At 39.4% G+C, this 13,986-nt stretch overlaps 1 non-coding gene across 1 annotated transcript; it reads right to left on the bottom strand.

Annotated features, from left to right (window-relative positions):
• Positions 1 to 5,730: 5,730 nt before the first annotated feature.
• On the bottom strand, positions 5,731 to 5,924 carry LOC129399257 (U2 spliceosomal RNA). The gene has a single exon (XR_008627021.1). It is a non-coding gene; the product is annotated as a U2 spliceosomal RNA (small nuclear RNA).
• Positions 5,925 to 13,986: the final 8,062 nt, after the last annotated feature.

Here is a 13,986-nt window from a genome sequence, read left to right as displayed (position 1 = left end):
GGATAATTTCACTCTCCTAATTATGGTGACTTCAGAAAGGCAGACCTTATTTTCTCTATTAAATACTGGAATAATTAAGGACTGCAATAATTGTCAGTCATTGTATTTGGAATCTAATTAAGCATTGGAAAGTGTGCTTGCATATGAATTATTTTTGCGGTATAATTAAAGATGTTTTCAACATACTTTTCTAAGATAAGGAGTGTTTGTTGGAAACCCCAAAGCAATGCTTATGTCATTTGGGACTCACTTCCAGTGGTCCTCAGTCAAGCAGGCTGGGCAGTTCAATGCCATGGCCTGAGCATGCTTCAAGTCCCTGTGAATCTGGGAATATCCTGAGCTACGTGAATGATGGACTGGAGTGATAGCACAGTGGGTAGGGCGTTTGCCTTGCACACAGCTGACCTGAGTTTGATTCCTCCATCCCTTTAGATAGCCTGACAAGCTACCAAGAGTATCCCGCCCACACGGCACAGCCTGGCAAGCTACTCGTGGTATATTCGATATGCCAAAAACAGTAACAACAAGTCTCACAATGGAGATGTTACTGGTGTCCGCTCAAGCAAATTCGATGAACAATGGGACATCAGTGAGACAGTGCTAGAGTGCTGCCCCAATGATGATCGGGTACCATGAGAGCTACACTATGGTGCTCAGGGTGGGGAAACCAAACCTGGGTTAGACATGTGCTTTGCATTAAACTCCTGTTATCTCATTAGCTTCTGATGGAAAATTTAAAAGTTGGGATAAAAAAAATAGAGAAAGAAATGTGATGTGTTGTATTGAGAAAAATCTTTGATGCTGAGAGTTGTTCAGAAGCCCATGTTTCCTTCGAATGGGAAATTGGAACCTAGAAAGCATCCTGGAGTTATTTAAGTGCTAAAACAGGATCTTGGAGGGTGACGTAAAATAGAAATGAGCTCCAGTTGCTCTTTCTTTCTCTCTTCTCTTCCTTGAACTAAAAGCCCTAACTTTACCCTGACAATTGAGAAGTCTATGAAACCTCCAGTAGGAACCACAAACATTGATTCCATTTGACTTATGGGTCAAGAAACCTGGTGATCCTGACTGATTTTTTTTTCCAGGTCAAGTTATTTGTCTTTGTTGGATGCTCTAAGACTTGTTTCCGAAGTGATTTGGAAGAATTAGCTATCGTATGGGATCATTTCAAGCCTTCATTTCCAAAGCAACTGGCATATGGAGATTTTGTGTCTTTCAGAGTTCTGCCGGCAATAACTAATAAGTGAACTAATAAGTGAACTAATAAGTGAACACTACAAAGTAATTTATATTTTCCAGTAATTCTTTAACTACTGAAATTTTAGTATGGGAGTTACTGAAGGTCAAAGGAAAAATTAAGAGCTTACTTTTAAGACAGTTTATGTGGAAACAATCATTTTCTTTTTGTTGTTATTGTTATAGGTTTTTCAGGCCACACCAGGCTATGCTAAAGATTTAACTCTGGGTAGTGCTAAGGGAATCATATTGAGTGCTGGGTATTGAACATAGGTTGGCTGCAGATATTGAACATATCTGGCTTCTGTTTTAAGTCACAAATCTGTGATCACTCTTCTCAGATTAACTTTGATAATCATTTAACCTCAAAAATCTCTCTGCAAAACCAGGGTCAACATACTATTCTAAATTAGTGAAGTTCTTTAATGCGGAGTCTCAACGTGTCTATATGTGATCATTGCTCTTATGAACCATGGAGGCATGTACCCGAATGTTAATAGATGGACAAACCTGGCCATGAATTTGTATCCATCCATTAGGTTCCTGTCAAGCCTAATTTCACTGCAATCTTTCTGAGTCTTTAGAATTAGTAAATCCATATTGTGCTTCTATTGGCCAGAGAAAATTACCAGGCTAACCCAGATTCAAACCATAGGGGGAATAGACACTTGAAGGGAGTTGATTCAAAATTTCACGGTGAAGGACTTGAAGCAGGGAGGCATGAATAACTTAGGCTCTGCCTGCTAACCATCTGTCACATTAAGATAGTAGAGTGTGCCAAGGGAGCTGTAGAGCATGCATAGATTCTAGGAAAGCAGGTCAGCAAATCTTTCCCAGCGAATGTAAGTTCTGGGCTTCATCTGGAATGATAGTGGTCATTGAAAGAGTAAAGATAAATTCCATGGGAGGAGAAGGCACTTGATGACAGAAAAAGTATGATTAATATGAATTTGTTCTATTTGTGGTAGGAAATTAAAGCACAGAAGATTCAAAATAAGTGCTTAAAACTTGATCATCTATGTTCACAGTTTGGCCATTTTCTATTTCCTGAACCAGAGGATTATTTTTTTCTTATTTTGCTATCTTGTTATTTGACAAAATGTCAAGTTTTCCAGGTTGTCCTTGACATGTTGAGACAAAGTAAAATATACTCTACAAGAATATGATTCTAGACTGTTCCTGGACATGAATGTGTCTTTTTTGACAGAGTTATTCTTACTTCAGAGTTTTGAAGGTCTAATGAATACTTCTAGTGCTGAGAAAGCCCAGAAGGGAGCCATTTGGAGCAATGACTTGTGGATAGATGGCCATCCATCAATCTGCCAAAAAAAAAGCAATTCTCTGGATGTCAGAAGATAGTGAGGAGGATGAAAATGGATTTGGAAAGAGAAAGTATGACTTTTAGACCATTTTCTAATGTACCATATGATTATAGAGAGTAAAAAAGTACAATGAGTTTATGTCTGTCTCTCTCTTTCTGACTCATTTCACTCATAATGATACTCTCTATGCCTATCCATTTATATGTGAATTTCATGGTTTCATTTTTCCTGGTGCCTGCATAGTACTCCATTGTGTAGATGTACCACAGTTTATCCAATTGTCCATTCTCAGGCACTAGGCTGTTTTCAGATTCTGGCTATTGTGAATAGTACTGCAATAAACATAGAAGAGCGGATGTTTCTGACTGCAGTGTGTTTTGGGGATCCCAGGGTATTTTCCCAGAAGCACTATTGCTGGGTTGTATGGCAGCTCAATTTCTAGTTCTTCGAGGAATGCCCATATTATTTTCTAAAAACACTGGACAGGCTGGCATTCTCACCCACAATAAAGTTCAGCACTTTTTGTATTGAATCTCTAACTTACATGTTGTTCTACAACTTAAAGTGGTCAAAATTGTCATACATGAAAACAAAATTATAAACTGAATATATTATAAGGCAATGGCTCCAAGCAAGATTAATTTGCTATTTGTTTAGAATGTAGCTATGTTGGGGCTGGAGCGATAGCAGAGCGGGTAGGGTGTTTGCCTTGCACGCGGCCGACCCGGGTTCGAATCCCAGCATTTCATATGGTCCCCTGAGCATCACCAGGAGTAATTCCTCAGTGCAGAGCCAGGAGTAACTTCTGTGCATCGCTGGGTGTGACTCCCCACCAATAAAAGAATGTGGCTGTGTTATCTGAAGACACATATTCCAGAATTGGGATAGTTTCAAAGTTATAAGATGATTTTGTTGTTGTTATTTATTTATTTACATTCAGGGAACTTTTTAAAGCAGGAGGGTAGCATTTTATTTTTTTTTTTATATTGAATCACCATGAGATACACAGTTGCAAAGCTGTTTATGATTGGGCTTCAGTCATAGAATGTTCCAACACCCATCCAGTCTAAATTAGCTGGAAATGATCACTCTGGGTAAGAACAGTGTGTTGAAAGTAGGTAAAGAAACAAATATGATAACCTCTCAGTGTCTGTATTGCAAGTCATAATTCCCAAAAGGAGAGGGAGAGAGAGAAGGAAAGTGCTTGCCATAGAGACACACTGAAGGTGCAGGGGTGGGAGGGAAACTGGGGACATTGGTGGTGGGAAATTATAAGATTATATTTTTAAATTGATATTTTGGTGTTTCAGTACTTCCTACCTACAAGTTCTACCACTCAGCTATTACTATCTACTTCTCTGACATACTAGTGCTTCTGAGATTTAGTTAAATTGTTTGTTTGTTTGTTTGTTTGTTTTGGCCACACCACACTATGCTCAGGGCTTACTCTATACTCTGTTTTCAGGGACTATTCCTGCTAGTGATCAAACCTGGGTTGTCTGTGTGCAAAGGAAGAGTTTGTTTTAATTATTTTACATAGCACTTTTTGCTGGTTTTGGACACCATCTCCAACTTGGTAGTAACAAACACTTTCCCTTATGTGCAAATACTAAAGTTGGTACAGATTTATTAAAACCAATTCAATGATGTTAAGAGATAACTTCAAATTTGTAAACTATCAAACTTTCATAGGCAAGTGTTGTTGAGAAAATAAAGATCATTTGCCTTATCTTGCCCAGCTCCCAAAAGTTCCACAAGGAAATTAACATGTAGGCTGAACCCTTATGCCTCAGAGATCCAGCCTACCAAGGAGAATATATTGATTATCTTGACATCCAATGATCTGCAATCTGTTATTTTGGAAAAATGTATGTACTGTTCTTTCTCTGCATACCAGCTTTAAATCACACAGACAAAAGGATTCTTTAGGATGAGTTCACCATCTTCTAATATGCTGGCCTGTTGCTAATCAAGCTCTTTCTCTGCCATCATCTTGTCCCCAGATTGATAGCCTGCCTTGAGTGACAGTAGAATTTGGTCTTTATTGCAACTGTTCTCAAAGCTATTATCACAATATATTGTCCATATTAATGACTTTAAGTGCCCAATACATCGCCTTGGAAGTAAATCACAAGAATGAACTTCAATTGAAATATGTGTTTGGATTATATCCATCAATTTACATCTCAACATTAAAAATAACAAAGCATTACTTTAGAACTCTTAATAATTTCATGTTCATAAAGGTCTTTTATGTACCCAAGTGGTACTTAAAAAACAAAGTGTTACTACCATAATGTTTCTACCTATTGAAGAAATACAGATATCCAAAGTGCTCTAAATCAGTAATTTCTAGAAAATATTTTAAAAAGTAAGAACATGTTGATTTGTGGGAGGTTATGCAGCTACATAAAACAGCAATTTAGCCAAAGTCATACATTTCATCTCGTTCCAGAGAAGGGACAAGTAACTTGTGGTATGGCAATGCTACAGTTGAATATTTTTATCATAAAGGTAGCTATTCCCTTTTCCATTTAATCTATTTTTCTGTTTAAATAAGGGAAGGAAAGAAGGTTATTGCTAAGTATCTTTCAATTCCACATGGGACCAGGTTTCATTAAAAGCCCTGCCTTGTTGCATCATACTATCTGGCCACTAGATGGCAATGCAGCTTAACTCAGTGCCCCATCTGCTACCCCCTGCTCTTGAAGAAGGCTGTGCCCAAGGTCATTTTCAACAGTGAGAAGATTCTGAAGGAAAGTCTACTGCACTTGAGAATTCACTGTTTCCCTTATTTAAAAATGATTTACTGGATGTCCCTTTTGGAGAAAGTTTTGAAGAGTTCAGCCATCCACCTGCTCAGTTAAACAACCAACTTGAGAACAGTCAAGTGGAGTGTTCTCCTTGTTGACTGGGAACTTAACAGTGAACAGTCAATTTGTTAATTGATGATTTCCCAGTAAATGTAGGTGAATAAATATACTAAACGTCTACTGTAAGTAAATTGATGGTGTTCCTAGCTGCTCAAGAAAAGGCAGTCACAATGTTTTCTGAGTCCACAATCATGTCTAATACACATTAAATAATCAGTTTCTAAATGTAGACTCATTGCTAAATCTCAAATAAACAGTACTAGTATCAAATTCTATTATTTATTTATTTATGTGTACGAGGGAGATTTACCATTCCTGGAGGTTCTGCACTATCAGGTTGCTATATGGAGTAGATGAAGCAAGCTCTTATTCGAATTCCTGGATTTAAAAAATCGATTTATAATATATTGTCATCATATAGAGGACATATAAGGTATTACATTGATAAGAATAGATACTATACGTGATCTTAACCAAAACATCTAAAAGGAATGAATATTATTTATGATTGCTAAATGGCAGGAAATTTGCACAACTCTGTAACACTTAATTCTTAAAATCTCTGCAATACTGCACAATAAGGAATATTATTGTGCTTTCTGCTTCTGCTTTCTGCTTCTCCCACATGGGAGTATAAAATGAGTCCCCCATAGCCATGCCACCGGACTCTGCGCCAGGCTGTTTTCACTAGGGGTGCCCCAGAGGAGTGTGGGTGAGAACCCTCCCTGCCCCAAGGGACCCAGCCCCAGCTGCCAACTCCACTACCCAACCTCTGCCATGCTCCAGGCTTCTTTCAGGACCTCCTACCCATTTTCCATAATTACCACACCATATTTGATCGAGTTCAATACCTCTTGGAGAGCCCGGCTAGCTACCGAGAGTATCCCGCCCGCACAGGCAGAGCCTAGCAAGCTACCTGTGGTATATTCCATATGCCAAAAACAGTAATGATAGGTCCCATTCCCTTACCATGAAAGAACCTCCAATCATTGGGAAAGATGAGTAAGGATCTCAGGACTGGGAGGAATAGAGACGTTATTGGTGCCCGCTTGACTAATTTGACGAACAATAGGATGACAGTCATACAGTGATCCTGCTTTCTAGATAATGAAAAGGAGAAATTAAGGAAATTCTCTAAGGAAATTCCAAGATAGCAGATTCCTGTTTTTGCACTAATCAAAAGAAATGGAGCACCTATTTGAAAGAGCAGATAGCAACAAATATAACAGATCTGATTCCAGACAGTTACTGGAAGCAAGCACTTTTAGATCACAACATTTACTCCTTGCATTAATTCTTGAAATTGACTTCTGATATTTAAAATAGAAAAAAAAGTGAGATTTCTGATTGGTCTTAGTGATAGCCTTTGTCTCCCATTTGTCTACCATCCTTTATGAGGTCTCCTTTGGTGTCCTTTAGTCAATAAAATATAACTTCAAGTACAACCATTGCTCCAATTGCTATACCTTGTGAAATATTTTATTGGCAAGACTTACTATTGCTGTGTAAAGGCTATGAAAAAGGTAGAAAAAATTGAGACAAAAGTTCCCAAGGTAATATTATGGGGATAGCAATAAGCCTTGAGAGTGAATTGCAAAGAAATGCGAAGATTCTCAACAAAATATTAGCAAATAGAATTCAGCAACTCATCAAAAAGATCATACACCATGACCAAGTGGGATTCATTCTGGGGATGCAAGGATGGTTTAACATCCGGAAATCAATCAACATAATCCATCATATCAACAAAAGAAAAGATAAAAATCATATAATCATATCAATAGATGCAGAGAAAGCATTTGACAAGATCCAGCACCCGTTTATGATGAAAACTCTAGCCAAAATGGGTATAGAAGGGACCTTCCTCAATATAGTCAAAGCCATGTAACCACAAGCCTACGGCAAGCATCATCCTCAATGGGGAAAAACTAAGACCCTTCCCTCTGAGAACAGGGACGAGACAAGGATGTCCACTCTCTCCATTTCTGTTCAATGTAGTATTGGAAGTACTTGCAATAGCGATTAGGCAAAAAAAAGATATTAAGGGCATTCAGGTAGGAAAGGAAGAAATGAAGCTCTCACTATTCGCTGATGATATGATATTATACTTAGAAAACCCTATAACCTCTACCAAGAAAGTCCTAGAAACAATAGACTCATATAGTAAAGTTGCAGGCTATAGAATCAATACTCAAAAGTCCATGGCTTTCTTATATGCAAACATAAGAAATTGAGAGAGAAGAAAGCAACATGATAAAAGCAATCCGTTCACAATTGTGCCTCAAAAAATCAAGTATCTCGGAATCAACTTAACTAAGGAGGAAAAGGACTTGTATAATGAAAACTACAAAACGCTACTTCAGGAAATACAAGAAGACACGAGGAAATGGGAAAATATTCCCTGCTCACGGATTGGAAAAATTAATATTGTCAAAATGGCAATTCTTCCCAAAGCATTGTACAAATTCAATGCGATCCTTATAGGGATACCCTTGTCATTTTTCAGAGAAATGGAGCAAGTGCTCCTGAAATTCATATGGAACAATAAGCCCCCACAAATAGCTAAAGCAATTCTTGGGGAAAAGAAAATGGGAAGAATCAACCTCCCCAACTTCCAACTCTTCTACAAAGCGGTAGTCATTAAAACAGCTTGGTACTGGAACAAAGGTAGAGTGGCAGACCAATGGAACAGGGTTGAATACTCTGACACACACCCCCAAATATATGGCCATCTACTCTTTGATAAGGGAGCAAGAAATGTGAAGTGGAGCAAGGAAAGCATGTTTAACAAATTGTGCTGGCAAAACTGGACAGCTACATGCAAAAAAATGGGCATAGACCTCCACCTATCACCATGTACAAAAGTCAGATCAAAATGGATTAAAGACCTCAACATCAGACGAGAATCCCTAAGGTACATTGAAGACAAGGTCGGCAAAACCCTCCACGACATTGAAGACACTGGTATCTTCAAAGCTGACACACCACTGGTCAAGCAAGTGAAAACAGAGATAAGTAAATGGGACTATCTCAAACTAAGAAGCTTCTGCACCTCAAGAGAAACAGTGACCGAAGTACAAAGACAATCTACATAATGGGAAAGGATATTTACGCAGTACCTATTCGATAAAGGGTTGATATCAAGTATATACAATGCACTGGTTGAACTCCACAAGAAGAAAACTGCCAACCTGATCAAAAAATGGGGTGATGAAATGAACAGAAACTTTCCCAAAGAATAAATCCGAATGGCTCAGAAGCACATGAGAAAATGTTCAACATCAGTAATCATCAGAGAGATGCAGATCAAAACAACAATGAGATATCATCTCACACCACAGAGACTGGCCCACATCCCAAAAAACAAAAACAACCGGTGTTGGTGTGGATATGGGGAGAAAAGGACTCTTCTTCACTGCTGGTGGGAATGCTGACTGGTTCAGCCCTATTGGAAAACAATATGGACAATTTTCAAAAAATTAGAAATTGAGCTTCCATTTGACCCAGCAATACCACATTTGGGAATATATCCCGGAGAGGCAAAAAGGTATAGTAGAGATGACATCTGCATTTCTATGTTCATTGTAGCACTGTTTACAGTAGCCAGAATCTGGAAAAAACCAGAGTGCCCCCAAACAGATGACGGGTTAAAGAAACTCTGATACATATACACAATGGAATACTATGTAGCTGTCAGAAGACATGAAGTCATGAAATTTGCATATAAATGGATCAACATGGAAAGTATCATGTTGATTGAAATGAGTCGGAAAGAAAGAGACAGACATAGAAAGATTGCACTCATATGTGGAATATAATATAACTGAGAAGTACAACTTTGCAGCAATGCAATTTCTGGCAGATATTTCTCTGGACTTAGTTACTAAAATACTAAAATACAGAAACCCAAAACCATGAGGCCGCTAGTGTGGTCACTCGACCTCATATCTCTTCATTCTCAGCAATGGAAAACAAATTATCAAATGCTTCCTTTCCAGCAGGTCCGACTTTAGCGGGGAGAAACTCCAAACAATAATAGTGAATTTTGTTGAAATATTGAATGTAATCAAAGTAAAGTGAAAGTAAAGTGAAATTATCAGTTACACAGGCGGGAGGGGGCTAAGGGTGTGGGGGGTAGGAGTGGGGGGGGCGTGGTGGAGCTATACTGTGATTCTTGGTGGTGGAATATGGGCACTGGTGAAGGGATGGGTGTTCGAGCATTGTATAACTGAGACTTAAACCTGAAAACTTTGTAACTTTCCACATGGTGACTCAATGAAAAAAAATTTAAAAAAATGAAAATTGACAAAAATAAATGAATGAATGAATGAATGAATGAATGAATGAATAAATAAATAAATAAAAACCAAAACAGAAAGAACAATCAGTGCTGGCATGGATGTAGAGAGAAAGGGGATCTCATTCATTGCTGGTGGGAATGACGTTTCATCCAGCATTCTGGAAAACAATATGGACATTCTTCAAAAAACTAGAAATTGAACTATCTTATGATGCAGCAATACTGCTCCTCATCCTTTAGTTTGGTATTGCTAATGGAGATAGGAGAGGTTAGGGCTTGTGTGTTTACAAGTCTAAATTCTTTCTGCCTTTTTTTTTAATAGACAATACAAGACTTCTCTGCTCAGTTTTCTTCCCCTATCCCCTTGAAAAATATTACTTTGTTTACAATCTGTGCAGAAATTGGAAGAAAATAAACAGCCAAGTCCTCAAGGATGAAAAATTCTCTTAACCCAAACTAGATTTAGATTTGTGTGAAAAACAAACATTTTGAAAATATTCTATTCCTTTCCTTGACTCATGTTGATTATTGATGTTTGTCCTCAATTTCAGTGCTGTGTTCTGTTGATATATAAACTTCTAAGCAGAAATTATTAGAAGAAATAATATTTCTGGAAAGACAGAAGAGGAATACAAACAGTCTTTTTGCCCATGGCTTGTAATTTAAAATAGACTAAGTCTCATTACACGGAATATTAAAGAACTGAAAACACCACACCATACATTTTTTTCAGGAGCTTAAAATAGTGAAAGAACATATAGTCAACAGCCTTCACCAATATATATTGACAATTTTTATATATAAGCTGATAGCAAAGTTTTTGAGCCATGTATCTAATTTTAAGGCTAATAATTTCGAATGATATCAAGATAGTAATTATTAACTGAAAGACAGAAGTGAATACAGCTTTTTTTTCTAGGAAACAAATCTTATGAAAAATTGCATATCAGCAATATGAGCTTTTCTTGTTCACTTGGAGTCTGCTATATAATACGGTACTATTTTTCAATATATCTTCTTTCTTTAATCTTAGTAATATGAGCACTTAGTTTAAATTAAGTATTTACTAAAGAGAATTGGTCTATAGACTGAGCTTACCCAAAGTAGGAGATAAAAGGGGGTGATGGAGGTGTGGATATTATGATTTGAGATGTGATGTTGAAACATTGCATGAATGAAACCCCCTCATGAACAGCATTGTAAATCATAGTGCCTAAAATTAAAATATTAATAATAAAATTTACACTGAATGCACCAATTCTTAATGGAATTTTGGTATAAAAGTGTGTTCAATGGGAGATTTTCTAGTACCGTACATTTCTGTACAAATACCTTTTGTCAAGTTTGTCTAAACCCAGTTACCACACGTCTAAGCTCTCTGATATAGTTGGAGTTTACTTCAGTCATCACAGGGCTTGGAAGAATATGGACCTATGTGCTGGAACATTATAAACATTTGAAAATCAAAATCTTGGGGAATAAATTTTATTATGCTACAGAAAGAGATATGCATTTGAAATAAATGCTTCCTATTCTCTCTGAACTTTCTGCACCCATAATTCCTTCTGTTCACACATGTCATTGCAAACATACAGAGCACTCTTCAGGCTTTCTCTATGCATTAGTTACTTATTTATATTCCTTGACCTACCTCTTTTCCATGTAGGATAAAAAATATGAGTTAAATTTGTTCAAATGGTATGGAAATTTAATTTTCTTATTTATAAACACCAAGAAAGTTTATCTCTACCAAAACACCATTATATAACATATACATATTTTTGTTACTTTAGTCACACTTTTCTAATTATATCAATGTCTTGCAAAGTTTTCATTTAAAAATATTAAGCACTAAACAGGTAGTAGAGTGGGAAAGGTGCTTGTTTTCAACACAGCCAACTTCGGTTTGATCCCTGGCACCACATACAGTCATCCTTGAGCACAGAGAGAGTAGTAAGCCCTGAGTATAGCCAGGTATGGACCAAAGCAAAAAATAAATGAATATTATTAAAAAGATATTGCAGCATTTAGCATGATAGTTAGGCTATAAAATCAACTTAGGTGTCCACTTACAGATGGATAATGGAAGTGTGATATATGTACACAGTGGGATATGATGCAGCTGTAAGGAAGACTGAAATCATGTAATTTGCTACAACTCAGATAGAACTGGCGGATACCATGTCAAGTGAAATAAGTCAGATGAAGATAGACAAACATTTGATGTTCTTACCTATAGGTAGTATAAGGAAATATAGGTATCAAAAAGAGATATCTAAATTATCTCGGATAATTAGATAATTTATCTAATCGCTGGAGCGATAGCACAGTGGCAGGTTGTTTGCCTTGCACGTGGACAACCCGGGTTCGATTCCTCCGCCCCTCTCAGAGAGCCTGGCAAGCTACTGAGAGTATCTCGCCCGCAGAGCAGAGCCTGGCAAGCTACCCGTGGCATATTTGATATGACAAAAACAGTAACAAGTCTCACAATGAAGACATCACTGGTGCCTGCTCAAGCAAATCGATGAACAATGGGATGACAGGGACAGTGACTAGATTAAAGAACTAAGAGACATGAAATTGAGGGACTTGTTGGGGAGATGCAGTAAGAAAGTCTGACAGGATAGAGCAGGGGTAGAGGGCAGAAGCCTCAGACATGGTGGTGTAGAGTTGCGCTTTATCTATATGTTCGAACCAACCAACTGGAAGCAGGAGATGCCAACCAAGCTTCGAGATGCGCCTGCCAAGCAGGCAGGCTGGGAGCAGGAGGGAAACTGGGGACGGTGGTGGAGGGAAGTGGTGATAGTTGGACAATTGCATGTCTGAAACTCAGCTATGAGTAACTTTGTAGATCATGGTGCTTCGATGCATTTTTTAATTAATTATTTTAAAATGTTAAAATTGAAGATGCCCCCAGGTAGGCACTGGGGCAGGCTGAGTGGAGGGGGTGGCAGCGGCCGGCAGCTGGGCCAGGCACGAGGGCCTCAGTGACCCAGATGAGGACTAAGGCTGTAGTTAGGGCAGTCCGGCAGGCAGAAACACCGGCCCTGATGCATAGGAAGTGACTCGGCATTGATGCCTCCTCCAGGAGGCCACCCCAGCTGGCTACAAGTCACATGGTTTCTGGGCCCCTAGCACTCCGATTTCTGAAGACAGTGGAGAAGAGTCAGTAGAACCGGACGTTGCTCCTGCTTAGATCTGCTGAGTGAGTTAACGGCGCGGCGAGGTGGGAAGATGTGGCACTGGAGGCCTGAGGAGACAGTGGCAGCACAGGAGACAGGTGCACAGCAGTGACGGCAGTGGGCAGTAGAGCACTGTGCTGCCATCCTCGGCTTGGCAGCGCTCACAGGGTGCAGCGATAGCACCCAGGCAGAGGTGAGGAGTGAGGAAAGTCAGGGGCCGAGGAACTGGGCAGGCCGTGCAGGCAGCATTGGTGTGGCAGTGAATCCGGGGCACCCCCTCGCTTGCAGGCATTCTCAGGCCTGGTCCAGACACCCCTTCCCCAGCTGACTCTGGCAGGGCCTTGGACCTATTTTGGGGGGGCAGCAGGATGACTGACAACCTGTGGATGATGAAGGTACACGCGTTCAACAAGGACTGCCAGTGAGAGCATCCGCCCTATGTCATCTGGCTATGTGGAACAGCTGAGGGGCACGTCCCTGCTTGCTGGAGCTGAGAGTGACATGGGAGCAGAGAGGAAAAACTTCTGGTGCTGCCACATAAGCTTATGGCCTGGCCCTGCTCCAGAGACTCATCAATAAATCTCCAAAGAGATCAACAGCCACCGGAAGTATACAGACACCCACTTATGGCTGGGATGTCTGGGACACCCAGATGGGGGATGGATCAGCCCTAACACAGCCCCAACATGCCTGCTTGCTTCCACAGTCCGAAATCATCTTCATGCCTCTGGATGGGCTTGATTGTCTTGGATAGAATTCACAGGAAATTCTGAAAACATAGGTATGCATGTCTGTGTGACTGAAATCCCAGGATTTCTCAAAGTCGGGATGGGCTACTTCCCCCCGCCCCCTGCCTCCTCTCTGTATTTCCAGATGCCCCAGTAGTTACACCCATGAATCACCTCTGGTACCGTCCATGTAAGTTCATCTACCAGCACTACTCCAAGGACTTAATAAGTAAATCTTGCAAAAGATCAAGTAGCTGTCCAAAGTATTCATATACCCTCTTATGGCTGAGAATTTCAGTGCAGCCCAGAAGGGTCTGGTCAGCCCAATGCCCAACCAAGCAAAGG

The sequence above is a fragment of the Sorex araneus genome, chromosome 10 (assembly GCF_027595985.1).
Source record: "Sorex araneus isolate mSorAra2 chromosome 10, mSorAra2.pri, whole genome shotgun sequence".
NCBI lineage: Eukaryota > Metazoa > Chordata > Mammalia > Eulipotyphla > Soricidae > Sorex > Sorex araneus.
Note: the sequence above shows the minus strand (reverse complement) of the source record. Positions and strands in the feature narration are given on the sequence as shown.